This window comes from Antechinus flavipes, chromosome 3 (genome assembly GCF_016432865.1).
Source record: "Antechinus flavipes isolate AdamAnt ecotype Samford, QLD, Australia chromosome 3, AdamAnt_v2, whole genome shotgun sequence".
Lineage (NCBI taxonomy): Eukaryota > Metazoa > Chordata > Mammalia > Dasyuromorphia > Dasyuridae > Antechinus > Antechinus flavipes.
This window is the reverse complement of record NC_067400.1, coordinates 165,227,402-165,244,541: the sequence shown is the minus strand read 5'-3', so window position 1 is coordinate 165,244,541 and position 17,140 is coordinate 165,227,402. Positions and strand designations below refer to the sequence as shown.

General features: G+C 33.3%; 1 long non-coding RNA gene across 1 annotated transcript in view; it reads right to left on the bottom strand.

The window, feature by feature from the left end:
- Positions 1-2,304: 2,304 nt before the first annotated feature.
- LOC127553457 (uncharacterized) overlaps positions 2,305-17,140 on the bottom strand; it is a 116,114-nt gene continuing 101,278 nt past the window's right edge. The window contains exon 3 of the long non-coding RNA XR_007951743.1: positions 2,305-2,629. This is a non-coding gene — a long non-coding RNA (uncharacterized LOC127553457). The remainder of the gene's footprint in view (positions 2,630-17,140) is intronic.

The following is a 17,140-nucleotide window of genomic DNA, read 5'->3' as shown; positions in this document are numbered from 1 at the left end:
ATAATCCTTGGGTAGTTTGATTAGTATAGCACTAAATTTCTAAATACCAATTATTTCCAAATGGTACTTACTAACCATGCCCAGATTTTCAGAGCACTGTGCTGACTGGAACTCAAACACATAAGATATCTTGAGGGGAAACAAAAACAAGCCATTCTCTTGGCTTTCTCTGCCAAATGGTCAGTTCGTTGGCAAAGCACAGAGAATTCCCAAAAGAAGAGAAGATACCCAAGGACTTAACAGCTTGGCAGATACAATGCCTCCCTATCATTAGAGTCTTACCTGTTCCTTCTGTCTCACTTTTTTTTTGAATCATTCTATTCTTTCTTTTCTTTCTCCTTAGATTACTCACTAACGACAATTCACATGCATTTAGAAAGATTGTTCATTTTGTCACTGCAAAAATTCCAGGAGCTTATTTTCTACTTTGGGGAACTAGCTGTGTTGCTTTTCCCACTCTGATAAATCATAGAAAACTAAACACCTAATGAGTATCTTTAGTTTCATTAACTAAGTCTATTACTTGCTTGCTTTGCAGGTGACTGAATAAGAGCTATAGCACATGCTCTCAGGGTGCCAATTTGCAATATTAGGAGATGGGAAGGCATTTTCTATCTATAGTAGCCTCAAACCCTCCTCCCACAAGGAATCATTTGTTTATCATTGAAAATGTATTTATTGCCTCTTGATAAGTTAACATACTCAAAATGTTCAAAAAGTTTAAAATAGTTACTTCGTGTAGGCATGGTCTCAAGTCATTTCCTAATAAATTTATTCTAAATGGAATCTTCAATAGGAGATTCATTTTGTGATTTGTATTTGAAATTCCAATTGTTTAGATCTAATTCTCTCTCTCTCTCTCTCTCTCTCTCTCTCTCTCTCTCTCTCTCTCTCTCCCCGTGTGTGTGTGTGTGTGTGTGTGTGTGTCTGTGTGTCTGTGTGTGTGTGTCTGTGTGTCTGTGTCTGTGTATACAAATAATCTTAAAGTACCTTTCAGGTGGATCAAACTTGTCTAAGCTTATATTCCAAATAAGGAGGGGTGGGAGAAGATATGGAAACAATAAATGAAAATAATACATGCTTCCTGAGAGTTTGGACTTCAGAGTTCGAAGCAACCTTCCAGATTGTGTAGTTCAGCTTATAAATTACAGATTAGAAAAATAAGGCACAGGGATGATGAATGGACTAAATTTATACAAATGGTTACTGGCAGAATCCAAGTTTGAATACAATTACTGACTTCAAATCTAGCATGCTTTCTGTTTAATTATGTTGTCTAACAAATAAAATGAAATATCAAAGATGGGGCTAAATATATATATATATATATATATATATATACGTATAATACACATCTATATAGCATATCTAGATGTATATTTCATATGTATATGTACATATATGTATTCCCATATATATACATTCATATATACACAGGCATGTATGTATATGTATATATTCATTTAAGCACATATCCATATATATTCATATATACTCATATTCACTCAATAGACATATTCATGTACATATAAACATAAATATATATCTCTATCTATTTATCTATGTCTCTTAAAAAAGACCCCACTATCTCACCTGAGCTGGATATACAGCAGTTACTCAGTGCCCAATTCCAATATTGATTGATTTGAAAGCTTTAACCTGCTCCATTTTTCTGACTTTGACTGGCTTACCCCTCCTGAGGCAAGCTTGGAGCTCTGCTTCCCAGGACTGATTCTACTGGCACTAGGTTTAGGGTGGACACCATATCAGTTTTATCCTTTTTCAGCTCTAAACTCCCAGCTTGAGATCTCACAATCTTGGCTGTCCCTAGTAGCAAAGATTATAGGATTACAGAATTGTACCACCATGTGCAAGTATCAAAATTTATAGCTTCCATATTCATCACAGGATAGAGGAATATTATTTTTATAAGTTTTTCAGAAAAAATATGGTTCTACTTTAAACAAAACCTCAGACTTCATTATAATAATTTTAATTCATATTTTATTTTGTAGAAGCAAGGCAACCTTAGAGGAAATATTTTCTCTTCAAAAGTTCAATATGAGTAGAAGGTACACTTCAAAGAGTATTCATTTGATTTTGTTATATATATTATCTAACTTTGAGTTTAAAAATGAATCAATAATTCAGAATTAAAAAAAAACTAGCCTTGCTTCCTAAAAACTGTATCCTCCAAATTTGAGGAAGTCTCTGGTGATATCAAGTATTTTCTAACCAGTCAAAATAAAATAGGCATATGTATCCAGCTAAGATAAGTTCTTAGACTTAAGTGGGATGGTTAATTTTCTGAGATTACTAGAGATCAAACTTCTGAAGGGAAAAGCAGAGACATTACCTTGATTATACAAATATGTCAGTTACTGTTTATGTAGAGTTAAATCCATATGGCAAAAATAACACTGGTATTGATCCCTGTCTCTCAGTCTCAGCTATATTATTCAAGTGCTCCTTTCAAATGTGCATATCTCAAAAATGCCAATAACTTGCCTTGTCTCAATTGACAGCAGAACTGAATAAAAGCAATTTCAGGAATCCATCAGCAATGTTCCTGTTGAGTGGTCAAGCCGAGTAAATGTGTCTTTTCACAGCTTCTATTGTCCAGGCACAGCTGAAAAATAAAAGAGTGGAACATTTGCAAAGTGTTCCCAAGCTTTCTCAATCTCTTATCCCTTCCTCCATCGAGAGAAGGAGAGAGAAAGAAAGAGAGAGAGACAGAGACAGAGAGAGACAGAGACAGACAGAGAGAGACAGAGAGAAACAGAGACAGAGAGACAGAGAGAAAGAAACAGACAGACAGACAGACAGAGACAGACACACAGAGAGATACAGAGACAGAGTCAGATAGTCACAGACAAGACACAGAGACAGAGAGAGACAGAGACAGAACAGACAGAGAAAAAGACAGACAGACAGAGACAAAGAGATAGAGACAGAGGCAGAGAGAGAATCAATTGGTGATTTATTTTACTGTAATTTACTGTAAATGAGTATCAATCAATATGCAATATACAATATTTCATTTTAGGCTTCTTCTGCTCAATATTGAATAAAGGGCTTTATTCTGTTGAATGCTTTTCAAGTATCTGCAAGGAAGTTGGGATATATTTATGGAGTCAGAAAGACCTTTCTTTGTCATGATTTCACACCATAAGATAAACTTGATGGAGTACTTACAAGATACTTATAGAAGAAGCCAGATATACGTGTCAAAGACAAAAAAAAAAAAAGTATTCATTCTTCACTGACAAGGAATCTTGTTAGCAAGAAGACATTCAGAGAAGAATAAACTGGAAGAAGACTGGAAAGGTAGGAGAATGAGAAGTTTTATCTATGTTGGAGGATTTTATATTTGATCCTAGAAATGATTAGGGAGCCACTGCAGTTCATTAAAATGAGGTAACATTATCAATATTAGACTTTAGGAAAATCACTTTTACTGATGAATGAAGATTGGGTTAGTATAGGGAGAAAACTCAGGCAGGGAGACTATATAAAAGATTACTGTAGTAGTTCAGGCATGAACCTGCACTGCAAGTAATTGGTAATTGAAGGCAAATAGATGTATATATGAGATGTTATGAAAGCAGACATGGCAAGAATAGACAATCAATTGGATATGGTAACTAAGTGTAATAGGGAGTCAGGAAAAGAAAAAACTTGAGTAGAAGAACGACATGACAGGAACTAAGCATGGAGAGGGTTATTTCTGTCAAAGTCTTTTCTCTGTTAAAAATCTGCTGAGTTATGGAGTTGGTTAACATGTTATTTAATGGTCTCTCCTATGAAGGAATGAAGAAGAGAATGAAAAAAATTTCATAAATACAAGCAACCTCAGGACCCATCTCATACAACCCATATTCAGCTAGGAATATTTTTATCTTAAATTTTAAAAACTAATATTCTGCTTAAGACCTTCAGTGATGGGAGACTCTACCTTGGGATGTGTTTTTTTTTGTACTTTTGGACAAATTAAGTATGATATTTTTCTCCTCTCTTATTTCAAACTGAAAATTGTGTCTCTCAAACTTCGATAAATTATAAATGTGACTTTTTGAACAAATAGTGCTTATTCTCTTTCAAAAGGACAAGGCTTCAAAAAGTGAAATCTATGACATCTTCATAAGCCTATGAAAAAGCTTTCATTATTATTATTACATTATTATGTAAGTGATGGTTAAACTATACATGGTATTAGAGAAAAACATATCTAATAATGCTGATTGAATATACTAAAAAAAGGAAACTATAAAAATTGATGTCTGTGATAACACTAAATGTAGTCTTTAAGATGAACTACATACTATCTATACTTAATTATCATGTGGTACTATAACAATCACAATAGACATTTATATAATGCTTCAAATTTATATAAAGCTTTGCATACAAACATTACCTATAACATTGTATCATAAAATAGAACATAGTATCCTAGGTATCAGAAGACTCTTTCTCATTTTGTCTGTGACACTGAGTGACCTTTTGAACATTACATACTCCCTGGGAATCAATTACTTTCACTGAAAAAACAATGGCTAGTATATATAAAAACACTTTAAACTAAAAATTCAATGAGTTTTCATCTATGTAATATACAATTTAACTGTAGTGCATTTCATGAATCATTATTAATAGTAATATAGCAATTTGTGTTTCACAAATTCATATATATTTGATCTTTTTAGCGTATAGTCTTTTGGTATAGTTTTCTACTTACCAGTTTAAAAAACAGAAAAAAACATTGCTCTTCAGTAATGCCTGTTATAAACATTCTCTAAAAGTTAGACCAAAACTCCTATATTTCAAGGGGCTATTAAAGATTTTACCCATTAGTTGTGGTATTTATGCATATGGAGCCAGTGCAAGTACATAAACACATGTATATATGTGTAGGTATCATTGACTTTCTTTTTTTTTTTTTTTTTTTTTTTTTTTTTTTTTTTTTTTTTTTTATAATAAATTTTATTTTATTTAATAATAACTTCGCATTGACAGAATCCATGCCAGGATAATTTCTACACGACATTATCCCTTGCAATCACTTATGTTTCGTTTTTTCCCCTCCCTCCCTCCTCCCCCCCCCCCAGGATGGCAAGCAGTCCTATATATGCTAAACATGTTGCAGTATATCCTAGATACAATACATATTTGCAGAACCAAACAGTTCTCTTGTTGCACAGGGAGAATTGGATTCAGAAGGTAAAAATAACTCGGGAAGAAAATCAAAATTGCAAATAGTTCACATTCATTTCCCAGTATTCCTTCTTTGGGTGTAGCTGTTTCTGTCCATCATTTCTCCAATGAAACTCAGTTAAGTCTCTTTGTCAGAGAAATCCACTTCCATCAGAATACATCCTCATACAATATCGTTGTCGAAGTGTATAATGATCTCCTGGTTCTGCTCATCTCACTTAGCATCAGTCCATGTAGGTCTCTCCAAGCCTCTCTGTATTCATCCTGCTGGTCATTCCTTACAGAGCAATAATATTCCATAACGTTCATATACCACAATTTACCCAGCCATTCTCCAATTGATGGGCATCCATTCATTTTCCAGTTTCTAGCCACTACAAACAGGGCTGCTACAAACATGGTATCATTGACTTTCTATAGCAGATTCTCTGATTAGGGAAAAGATCAAAAGTATTTTTATTTTTTTGAAAAAGATGAATTTCTTAAGATGCTCCAAGTCATTATTAATCAGAGAAATGCACATTAAGACAACTCTGAGATACTACCACACACCTGTCAGATTGGCTAGAATGACAGAGAAAGATAATGAGGAATGTTGGAAGACATGTGGGAAAACAGGGACACTGATGCATTGTTGGTGGAGTTGTGAACAAACCCAACCATTCTGGAGAACAATCTGGAATTAGGCCCAAAAAGTTATCAAACTGTGCATACCCTTTGATCCAGCAGTGTTTCTACTGGGCTTATACCCCAAAGAGATACTAAAGAAGGGAAAAGGGCCTGTATGTACCAAAATGTTTGTGGCAGCCCTGTTTGTAGTGGCTACAAACTGGAAAATGAATGGATGCCCATCAATTGGAGAATGGTTGGGTAAATTGTGGTATATGAATGTTATGGAATATTATTGTTCTGTAAGAAATGGCCAGCAGGATGAATACAGAGAGGACTGGTGACACTTACATGAACTGATGCTAAGTGAAATGAGCAGAACCAGGAGATCATTATACACTTCGACAACGATATTGTATGAGGACATATTTTGATGGAAGTGGATTTCTTTGACAAAGAGACCTGAGTTTCAATTGATAAATGACGGACAAAAGCACCTACACCCAAAGAAAGAACACTGGGAAATGAATGTGAACTATCTGCATTTTTGTTTTTCTTCCCGGGTTATTTATACCTTCTGAATCCAATTCTCCCTGTGCAACAAGAGAACTGTTTGATTCTGCACACATATATTGTATCTAGGATATACTGTGACATATTTAACATGTAAAGGACTGCTTGCCATCTGGGGAAGGGGGGGAAGGGAGGGAGGGGAAAAGTCAGAACAGAAGTGAGTGCAAGGGATAATGTTGTAAAAAATTACGCAGGCATGGGTTCTGTCAATAAAAAGTTATAATTATTTAAAAAGATGAATCTCTTAATTTTCAAAAAATTATTATAATTATTTGGGGATTATCTTGTTTTACATTTTCTTAAATGGTGACATTTCTTTGTTACTTTTATTTCCCAAGGATAAAACAAACAAACAGCAAAAAAAAAAAAAAAAAAAAAAAAAAAAAAAAAAAAAAAAAAAAACTTTGAATAAATTATAAAGAGGCTAGTGGAATAAGAATTTAACACAAAAAATATTTTAGTTACCCATGACATTTCATTTCTAAAGGAATAAAGACTATTTTGGTACTTATTATCTGGTATTTAAATATTTAAGTATAATTAGGTTATGAAAGCCTTTCCTTGTATATTTATCTTTTCATATCACAGAGAATATTTTTAAAAATGTAACTAATAGGTTATAATGCTTTTGCTTATGCTTAAAATTGAACCAAATTTAAATGGCATAGTATGTTCATTTCCTTTTATATTTTTCTTGGGGCCAAGATTTTTATTTCTTCTTTTTAATAAAGAATAGGAAATTATAAATTAAGGACAATGAAAGCATCTCAAATTAAAAGTGAAGTTACAGACAACAATGGTTGCTCTCCTTGTCTCCATTTCCCTCTCTACATATACATACACCTTCTCTTGATGCTGGACGCATGCCGCACAAATCTTTTCCCTTTACGACTTATGCAATTTATGAGTTTTTGCCATCAAACTCATATTTAATCCAGTCAACTATTGCAAAAACTTCAGAACTCAGACTTTCTCCAATGCCAGTTACAGAAATCTTTGTCTAAATCCCGTATTCACTTTCCAAGTCCCTCAAAAATTTAAGTTCAGAGTTCAGGGTTCCAGGCTCTTATCCATAACTAATCTGGACATACTTATTTGTTATTAAAGAAGCAAATAGGAATAGTCTACTTATGAAAAGACTGCTAGGATAGGATTAGCTCCCATGTCTTGTTTAAAAAGTCTCATGGCTTTTCTCATTAAGTATAACAAATTGTAAGAAGACTCTGCTTTAACTCAGAGCTGCCTTTTAATGTATTTGAAATCCAGGTTCATTGACCCCTATTTTGGCTGGATATTGCTGACCCTGGTTGTCCTTACTGCCTCATATTCTCCTGCCTTTTGGTTCACTACCTTACCTGATACACAGGGAGGCCTTTGTCTTTGGCTGATAATACAGAATCTTCTGACAACCAAGTCTTTGATCCCATTTACTAAGCACATAGTCTCTTACCCTTCATCATATCAGAATACTGTACTGCTAATTTAACTTTTCTGCTTTTATCTAGTCCCCACAGTTTACCACAAAGTACAGTACATAGAGATCTGAATTTGGAAACAGTCATCAAGTCAACAAGAATGGACTTTGTGTTAGGCTTCCTGCTAAGCAGTAGGCATGTGTGTGTGGAAGTATGCACATACATACATGCATATACACACACTCATATATTCACAAAATAAAATTTTTATCCTATCTATATGCTGGTAATGACTAGTTGTTTCTATGTAATTTCTCCTTCTAAAAGTTCTTTGTTTTAATAGGCTATTTTTATTTGGTGAATATATGAGTGTGTATGTATATGCATGTATGTGAGTGCATACTTGCACACACACATGCCTACTGCTTAGCAGGAAGCCTAACACAAAGTCCATTCTTGTTGACTTGATGACTGTTTCCAAATATGCAGCAGTGGAAAACTTCTTACACATTGATTTTGAATCCAGCCACTTCCTGCCTGTGTAACCTGTGTGAACTTTTATCTCACCTTTAAAATTATAAGGATCATTTCTATCTCTAGATCTATGATCCTGTGATCCTATGAAATATTCTACTTTAATAACATAGAAGTTAAAAAATGTTATTATGACCAAATCATCAGAAGAAAGCATCATAAAGAAATTTTATCTCCCTAAATCAAGACCAGCTCTCTAACTGAAATCTATTGGCTTCTTCTTTATGTTATGTTGTTAGACATTAATTTTTATGATAAAATTTTATAAAAGGCACAGAAATTAGAAGTAAATCTGACTATAGAACACTGTTTAAATATTTCAATTCCACATTTTAATGAAAATTTGAATATTATTTTATATGTTTCTTATTCCTAAAAATTAAATACACACAAAAAAATCCTCTACACTAATTAGCACCCCAGTTAATAGAGTTCTATTTAATGAAGTCTCTATTGTTTTGGGGACTGTTTCAAAGAGACTAAGTCACAATTTCTAAAAAAGAATTTCCATGAAAATTGACCTAATAAAAAGTAATCCACTGAGGTGTCTGACACAAATTCCTTCCTAGTCTATATTCAGCAAGGAAGAAAACTGCTTCAGAGATCATTTCCCTAATTTATACAACCTAACAAACTGAAATAGCTGTTATTTTATATATAAAATATATCATTGGTCCCTGATTTTCAATAATGACTATTTATTATCTGACTCTAGTAAACTGTTTCCAGAATAAAAATCCCTAAATGCCTATAAAATGAATGTATAGTCTGAAAATAAAAATTAATAGCCTGGCATTAAACACCTGAAGCAAAATGCTGGTTAAAAAGCCAACCAGGTCTGACAGATGTAGATTAAAGTGTTAAGAAATTTTCTTCAGTTCTTTCTTTAATTTTCTTTAAATAAAAGCCACTACTTTGAATATTTTTAAAGTACTTTAATTTTTTTCATTTTTTTCAACAACCACAAGCACAAACTATATTCACCCACAATTTATTTTATTTTAGGGTGAGCCTTTATTTATTCCTCAGAAGTTTACTTTATCTCATAACAAGAAAAATGAAAAAGAAGCCCAAAAAAAAAAATAAGATATCTGTTACACCTTCATTATAAACTGCCCATTTGAGGCACTAAATCTTGATTCTTCAGTTTCATTATCTTCAAATCGAAATGTAGAGAGTAACTACTCTTAGATGCTATAAAAATTTTGAGGAAGATCATATCTGTCTTAAAGCTGCCTTCTTCAGTTCCTCAACTAGTGAGAATCTGTAGATGATGATCCCTTTCATGTGTCATTGTCAACATCTCCCCGTTGCTTGTGTTTTTTCTCCCAAGTTGCAAGGAAACCAGTGATTTCTTTCCTTCCACATAATTTTCCATTTTTAATTTAACATGACCTCTTGCAATCCCTAGAGCAGTGTTTAAAAACAACATAATGGCTTAGCTTCTCCTACAGCAGCAAGTGCTCTATCTTTCCCTCAAATTTCTTAATTTTCTTTTCCTGGAAGCACCTTTGGCTGAAGCTGCTGGGTTTGCTCAAACAGTCAGAGGAAATTTGTACTATTAAGAAGAATCTTTTGGAAGAGAAAGACCAAACTGATCAATTGCCAGAAAATACGTAGAAATACCAGGAACACTGTCTCCTGCACCCATGGATGCCTGTGCTGTCACCCTTGCTTAAAACATGGTTAAAAAAAAAAAAAAGATTCATAGCTGAAGGGCAGCTGCTCCAGGTGACAAAAGAAGAGAAGAAACATCCAGAGTTTAAACTCCAAAGTTAATCAGAAGAGAATTGCTACTTTGAAGTATGAAAGATGGAAAATCATAATAGCTGAGTAAAGGGAGCTTCAGTTGACCATACACTTCATATGACTTGCCATTGTAAAAGAGGCTGCTAAAAATGCAACTTTCAACTCCATTAATAAAAATCAGTATAGAGATAAAAAAGGATGATATTTCCACTACATTTTGATTTGACAATTTTAATCAAATCACAACTCGATCAATATTTAGTGAGGTAAAAAGAGCACAAAATATATAGTCAGTAGTATAAGTTCCAGCTTTACTTATTATCTGTGAACTTAAGCAAGCCTCTCCCACATAGTCCAAATAAATCAAGCATTTATTTAGGGCCTACTTCATGCAGAGGATAATGCTAGATCTTGAGGATGGAAAGACGGGAAAAAAAAGCCTCTGCTCTTTTGTATGTAGATAAGTATTTATATGATAATTTAAGGAGTAGATGAGGGAAAAAAAGTAATATCATCAAGGGTTTTTAACGTAGGATCAGTATAATTGTTTTCAATATAATTTGATAATTTTATTTCAATATAATTGAATTCCTTTTTTAACCCTGTATATTTTATTTCATGCATGTGTAAACATTTACTATATATCAGCTTTCCAAATGGCCAAATTCATCCATGACATTAAGAACCTTTCAACTGAATGAATCATGAAAAACATTCTTTGGCTAGTCAAAGGGAGCTGGGAACTCTTAAGAGGGTGAAGTGAAGAGAAACAGCATTTCAGGCAGGGGAGACAGCCTGAGAAAGATCAGGGAGGTGGAAGAGAGAGGGCCAAATTTAGGAAATACCCTCTTTTCACCTTTCTCTGTCTGTTTCCTTATTTGTAAAATGAACCCTTATAGTTGTAAATCTTATAATGTGTCTCAGTGACACCAAAATTCACAATTTAATATGTGTGCTTGATACCCTACCAAGGCCTACTCAAATCACATTTTTGAGTATTATATTCAGTTCCATACTTCCATTTTCTGAAGAATAGTGTCAAACTGGAATATATCAAGAGGTCAATCAGAGTGGTGAGAAGTTTAAAAACCATATAATAGAAGAGTAAGTAAAATGTTTAGCTTAGAGTAAAGAGGACATAAAAAAAGATATGGCAGCTGTCTTTAAATGTTTGAAGGTCTATAATATGGTAACAGAGATTAAATTTGTTGTCTCTTTAGTTTCAGAGAGCGAAAATGTAGGTGGATAAAAGTTACAAAGAAGCAGATTTGATCTCATAAAATTATAAAAATATTAAGCTATTAAAATGGAATAAGCAACCTCAAAAATTAGGAAACTTTTTTGCAGAATTCAAGCAATCAGCAAACATTTAGTAAACATTTACTTTGTGTCAAATTCTGTGCTAAGCTTTAATGATACAAAGAAAGGAAAACACAGACAAACCAAAAATCCAATTTCTGCTCTCAAGGATCTCACAATCTAATGGAAAAAAATAGCATGCAAAACAACGACATGCAAACAAGTTATAGACAAGATAAAGTGGAAATAATCGACAGATTATTTAGCATTAATTTAGCATTAAGAGGATTCAGAAAGTCTTCCTGCAGAAAAAAATGACTTTCATTGAGATGAAGGAAGCCAGGAAAAGAGGCTAGATGAGAAATAAGAGAGTTCCAGGAGGGGGAAAGCCAAAAAAAAATGTAAATTGTTAGCAGATGAAATGTCTAAGATGAGGTAGAAAAAATTAGATTTCCATTCTATTAGGGATACAATGAAGAGGATTCTTACATTGAAGCTTACATAGAAACCCTTTAAAGTCTTCCAATTCAAGGCAGTTAGGTGGTGGCCCAGAGGCTAGAGCACCAGCCAATTCTAAGATTCTGAACCTCTAAAACTTGCTTTAGGTCTTGAACTGCATAAACTCTCAGGTCCTGATATCTCCACCAAAGATGGAGAAAAAAATTGTCTAAAAGCATGAATTATTATTTCTTGGTCAAAAGAGTAAAAACAAGGAAAAAATGAGAAATCAGAGAAACATGCTAAAAGCAATGGATCAAAAGTCCCATGTAGCTACAATGATATCATTACTAAATGATAGTGTTAACTAAGTATATCTGTGGGCAGGATTTCTGTCCTCTTCTTTCCAGAAATTAGAGGTTCATTCCAGTGACAGCTAGAGTTCTAAAGCTCAATGCTAAGACTCCTCTATAATTCTACAAACCTTTGCCCCATAGGGAGAAGAGAATAGGTTATAATTAACAGCATTTTTAACAAAGAAAACAGTAACAAATGTAAGTATGCAATCCAAAGTCTTTATTTATAGCAGGTCCTATTATGTAGTTGTTTTTGTTGTCTCCATAATCTAGCATGATCATTTACTATGTGACCTCAGTTCCCATGACTTCCTGATTGTTTCTTTTCCATTTGTCGATCAAGGCAAAAATGCTTTTGTAATTGACCTAAGAAAAGTCATAGGTTTTTGTTTTATTTTGTTTTCAAATATAAGTCTTGCAATAGGGGACAAGCAAGAGAAAATAATAAATATTTTAAATGTAGGGATAGGATAAGATGACATCTAAATTTTCTTCTATCTCTAAAGCCCCAAATTTAGAAGACTAAATTTTAGTTTAAAAATTTTTCCTTATTTTCTTATAAAGCTCTCTTTAACATATACATATATTCATCGATTTTATTCATGTGATAATGGCAATTTAGCCACCTTCTCTTCTCTTCCTCTCCTCTCCCCTTCCTATCCCTATTTTTCCTTCCTCTTCTCTGCTCTCCTCTCTCTTTTCCCCTCTTCTCTCTGTTTCTTTGTCTCTGTCTCTGTCTCTGTCTCTGTCTCTCTCTCTCTCTCTCTCTCTCTCTCTCCACTAGCCCTCTCTCTAACTTGGCTTCTTATAGCTCCTTTATCTTTTTCTTCTATTTTATTCTTTTCCACTTCCTATTAATTTTTGCCCTTACTGAACTCTTGCAAAAGGATAAGGTTCTTATTCCAAAGGAAGGATTAATTAATAAGTGACTATGTCTCAGTCCTCTAATTTGAAAAATGCATGGGTTATACTGAGATGAAGCCAACTTGCAGGTTTTGATTCAGTATTGCCAGATGAGATCACTCATGAAGATTCAAGATGCACTTGAAGAGTTGGATATTACAGCATTATTTAGGGCCTTTTGCTTAGACTAAAACTTAAGATTGTCCCAGAAGAATAGCATGTGAGTCTCTGTAATTGATGCTGATTTTTCTTAATTTATTTATGAAAAAAACCTAATCCTAGAATGAGGGGAAAATTACAGATATAATAGAGAAAGCATTATATGCTATACTGAAGCCTCATCAAATGGCAGGGACTTAGATATTTAGCAGGCTATTTTAGAAGAGTGCTAGCCATGACAAGTTCTAGGAAGTGTGAAATTTTAAAATATGGTCCTTTTCTATACATGGGATCTACCATAAAAGAGTAGCAGAGCAATTATGAAGATATTCATTGCCAATATTCTTTTGATCTGAGGCCATGGTGTTCTAGCAGTACCATAAACCAGGTAAGTGGCAATATCCAGAGACTAAAGACAGCTTATTAGAATATGTTCCTAAAATTTAGAGTAAAAATAAATTGAATAGATGCCATAGAATTTCTCCTGAGAGCTCAGTTTGTTTATGGACTATTTATTTACACTGAATTTAAGAAAAAGAGCTTCCTCTAAATTCTGGGACATCCTATCATACAGGAAAGACTTTAAGCAAGGTGCTTTAGACTAAGCCTAGCTAAGTTTGCAGCATCTCAGAGACACAGAAACTCACAAAGATGATAAAGATATATGGGAGAGGCCAATCTGTATCAGTGGTGCGAGTGAAAAGATAATAAAATCATGAATTACTGAAGTTTTTGATAAAACTGAGAAATAATTTCTGAGATTTTATATTATATGATATACATGTTACATATACTTTTATATATACATATACAAAATTGAAGGATTAAAAATATTTTTATAGGTGAGGAAGAATTAATTATGCAAGAAGTTTTCCATTTTCCACTTCTAAAAGAAAGCTTTAAATGGCTCTGACCCACTTACCACAATGTAGATGGGTAAACCTGATCAAAAGTAAAATACAACTTTTGGAAGGGACTTCCCTGGCTTTCAATGAAAAAATCTTACTCTCAGATCTTGTAAGAAACACAGAGTGTCTAAACCTCCCTCCCCCATCTAACATTGATGAAGCCAATTCCTGTAAGAAAAGACTGGTTTAAAAAAAAGAAGAAGAAAAGTCATTCAAGAAAACAAAGACGTTTAATTTTACCTAAACACCAAAACTAGTTTTACAGTAGTCAGTAACTATTCTTCAGCAGTGGTAATAAAGAAGTTTAATTAAAAAGAAAAACAAGGTTGAATAAATGGAATTAATTCTGACTTTGAAAACTAACACCGTAACTTTTATACCAATTTAGTTTCAGGGAATCACTTCGAACTAAAAAGCATTGTCAAAATCAAACTTAATTTGGTAAATAAAAGTTAAAATTACTAGTAGACTGGGCATACCACACAGATTGAAATTATTGAGGCAGGGTTTAAATCTGATAAAGAATAAATTTATTTAGATGGAGATTTGTAGGCTGCCTGGGGCCATGCTCTTGTTCTGTGTCTAAAAATTCCATAGCAGGTGGAAAGAGGATTTTCCCATCAGAATAGTGATTAGGAAGCTGGAGAGGCCTGCTGAGCTTCTGTGAGGCAGTAACCACTTAGAGAATTTTGCTCTAGACTAAGCTTTTCTTTAAAAGTATGTCACTACCTTAACTGAATCAGGTTTTCCTAATCAGTTTGGAATGCAGCTATATATAATACTCAATATTGTTTTCACTAGGATTTTAAAAATATATATTTAAATTACATTGAAATGATGAGTTAGTATGCTAGTTTTAGAAAACCTATTGCATATAATACAATAAGGCACTTTTGTAAAGTGTCTTAAAAAATAAAGTTGTGGCCAAGAATAAAACACCTGTCTTATAAGATAAGTTGGAATATATATACCTACACACACATACATACATATATACTTATATCGATGTATATGTATACATACATTTTGCCATTACATTTCAGGAACATTGTATGACTTGAATGTATTCTACTAATGAGATAATTCAATAGAATTCTAATGATTCTCCAAATATTCCAAAATGGCTTGTATCTTTTTTTGTAAATCAAGCTATTTGTAGCATTCTGATAGTGATAAGGAAGGTATGCCTCTATAAAAAACCAATGTGCAAAATTTGATCATATATAAAAAAAAGAAGAAAATGTCACTATGAAAAAGAAAACCCAGGAAAAAAATTGCAGTGTTAACCATTTCTTGCAATTCAGAATGTAAGTCAAATAGTTTTCAAGTTTTTTAATTGCTCACTGGAGTTAATTCAATTGCATGTGAACCATGCCTTGAAATTAATAAAAGCTTTCTGTCAAAAAGTAAGCAAAGGACAAATTTCATAAGAATGCAAGATTTTTCCTTTTTTTTCCCCCCAGAAACAGTCTAAAGGTTCTAAGTGGATTATATGTATGTGTTCAAAGCACTCAAAGTTTCACCAGTAGATTTATTATTAGTAGGAGTAGTAGGAGTAGGAGTATGAGTAGGAATAGTAGTAGTAGGAGTAGGAGTAGGAGTAGTAGTAGTAGTAGTAGTAGTAGTAGTAGTAGTAGTAGTAGTAGTAGTAGTAGTAGTAGTAGTAACAGTAGTGTAGAGCTACTCATTTTAGCTCCAAACTAAAAGTCTGTTATCAAAGGTGGAAAGTAAAGAGAGGCAGATTTTGTTGTTGTTATACTGTCATGTTGTTTAGTGACTGGGTTCTAGAAGGATAGGCCTCCCATTATACTGGAAAGAGTTTATACTTAGTAAATCATATATTGTATGTGCTACATGAATGCCAATATTGCATCACTAATAAGTTTGTCATTAGGTAATGAATAATTTGTTCATAGCAATACATGATCACAGAAACATAGCATTGTTTTTACCAAACATATAATAAATTTAGAACTGGAAAGGATCTTAAGGCCATAATTATATAGAGGCCTCAATTTTACAGCTGAGGAAACTAAGGTCCAGAGAAGTTAAATGGATGAGCCCAGGATGACATAACTATTACATTTTTGTAGCAGTATTCAATTCAAGGATCTCCTGACTCCAAGTTAAGTACTTTGTCTACTATGTTGTCAAGAATCAGACACATTTCAAAAGTTCATTTGTCCCATATAGTTACTTTATCCTGCCACAATGATGATGGAGCTATGATACCAAAAAACAGCCAGTAAATCTTGTAATTAAACAACTTATCCAACAACAGAATATTAATTAAAAGCTAATCCAAATGCCAAACTGTTGCTGCACAATGACCAATCAATTGGCATTATTTCAAAAAATGAACTATATCAATATTGATATTCTCATACCAAAGGAAACTAGAATTCAAAAAAAAAATTATATTTAAATGGGTAAGAGCTCACAGAATAGAGTCTATAGAATTTGTGCCATATTGTTCCCCCAAAAAACAAAAAAACATCAAGTTGTGGGGACATTTGAACATTTTGCCTATATACCTTACTAGATAATGTGATAGAGTACTGATCTTGGAATCAAGAAAACATAATTCAAATGGGACCTCAGATACTTAGCAGTAGGGGGAGTCACTTAATCTCTTCCTCTGTTTCCTGAACTGAAAAAATGAGGATCATAACAGTACCTACCTCCCAGGGTTGTTATGAAGATCAAATGAGATACTATTTATACAGCACCTACCATAATGCCTCACACATAAGTGGCAATTAACAAATACTTGATCCTTTCTCTTCCCCTCCACCATTCATAATGTAGAGAATAAATAAAAACTGTCATGGAGATGATTATAGAGTTTGTCCTCTTTTTTCGTGTCCTGAAAGGGTAGAAAGATTGCATAAATAATTTGACAAGATCTTCCAAACTAATTCAATATATAGTTGGATAATGTGAAAATCGACCTAGAAGAAGATAGTGGGGAAAAGCCATTGAA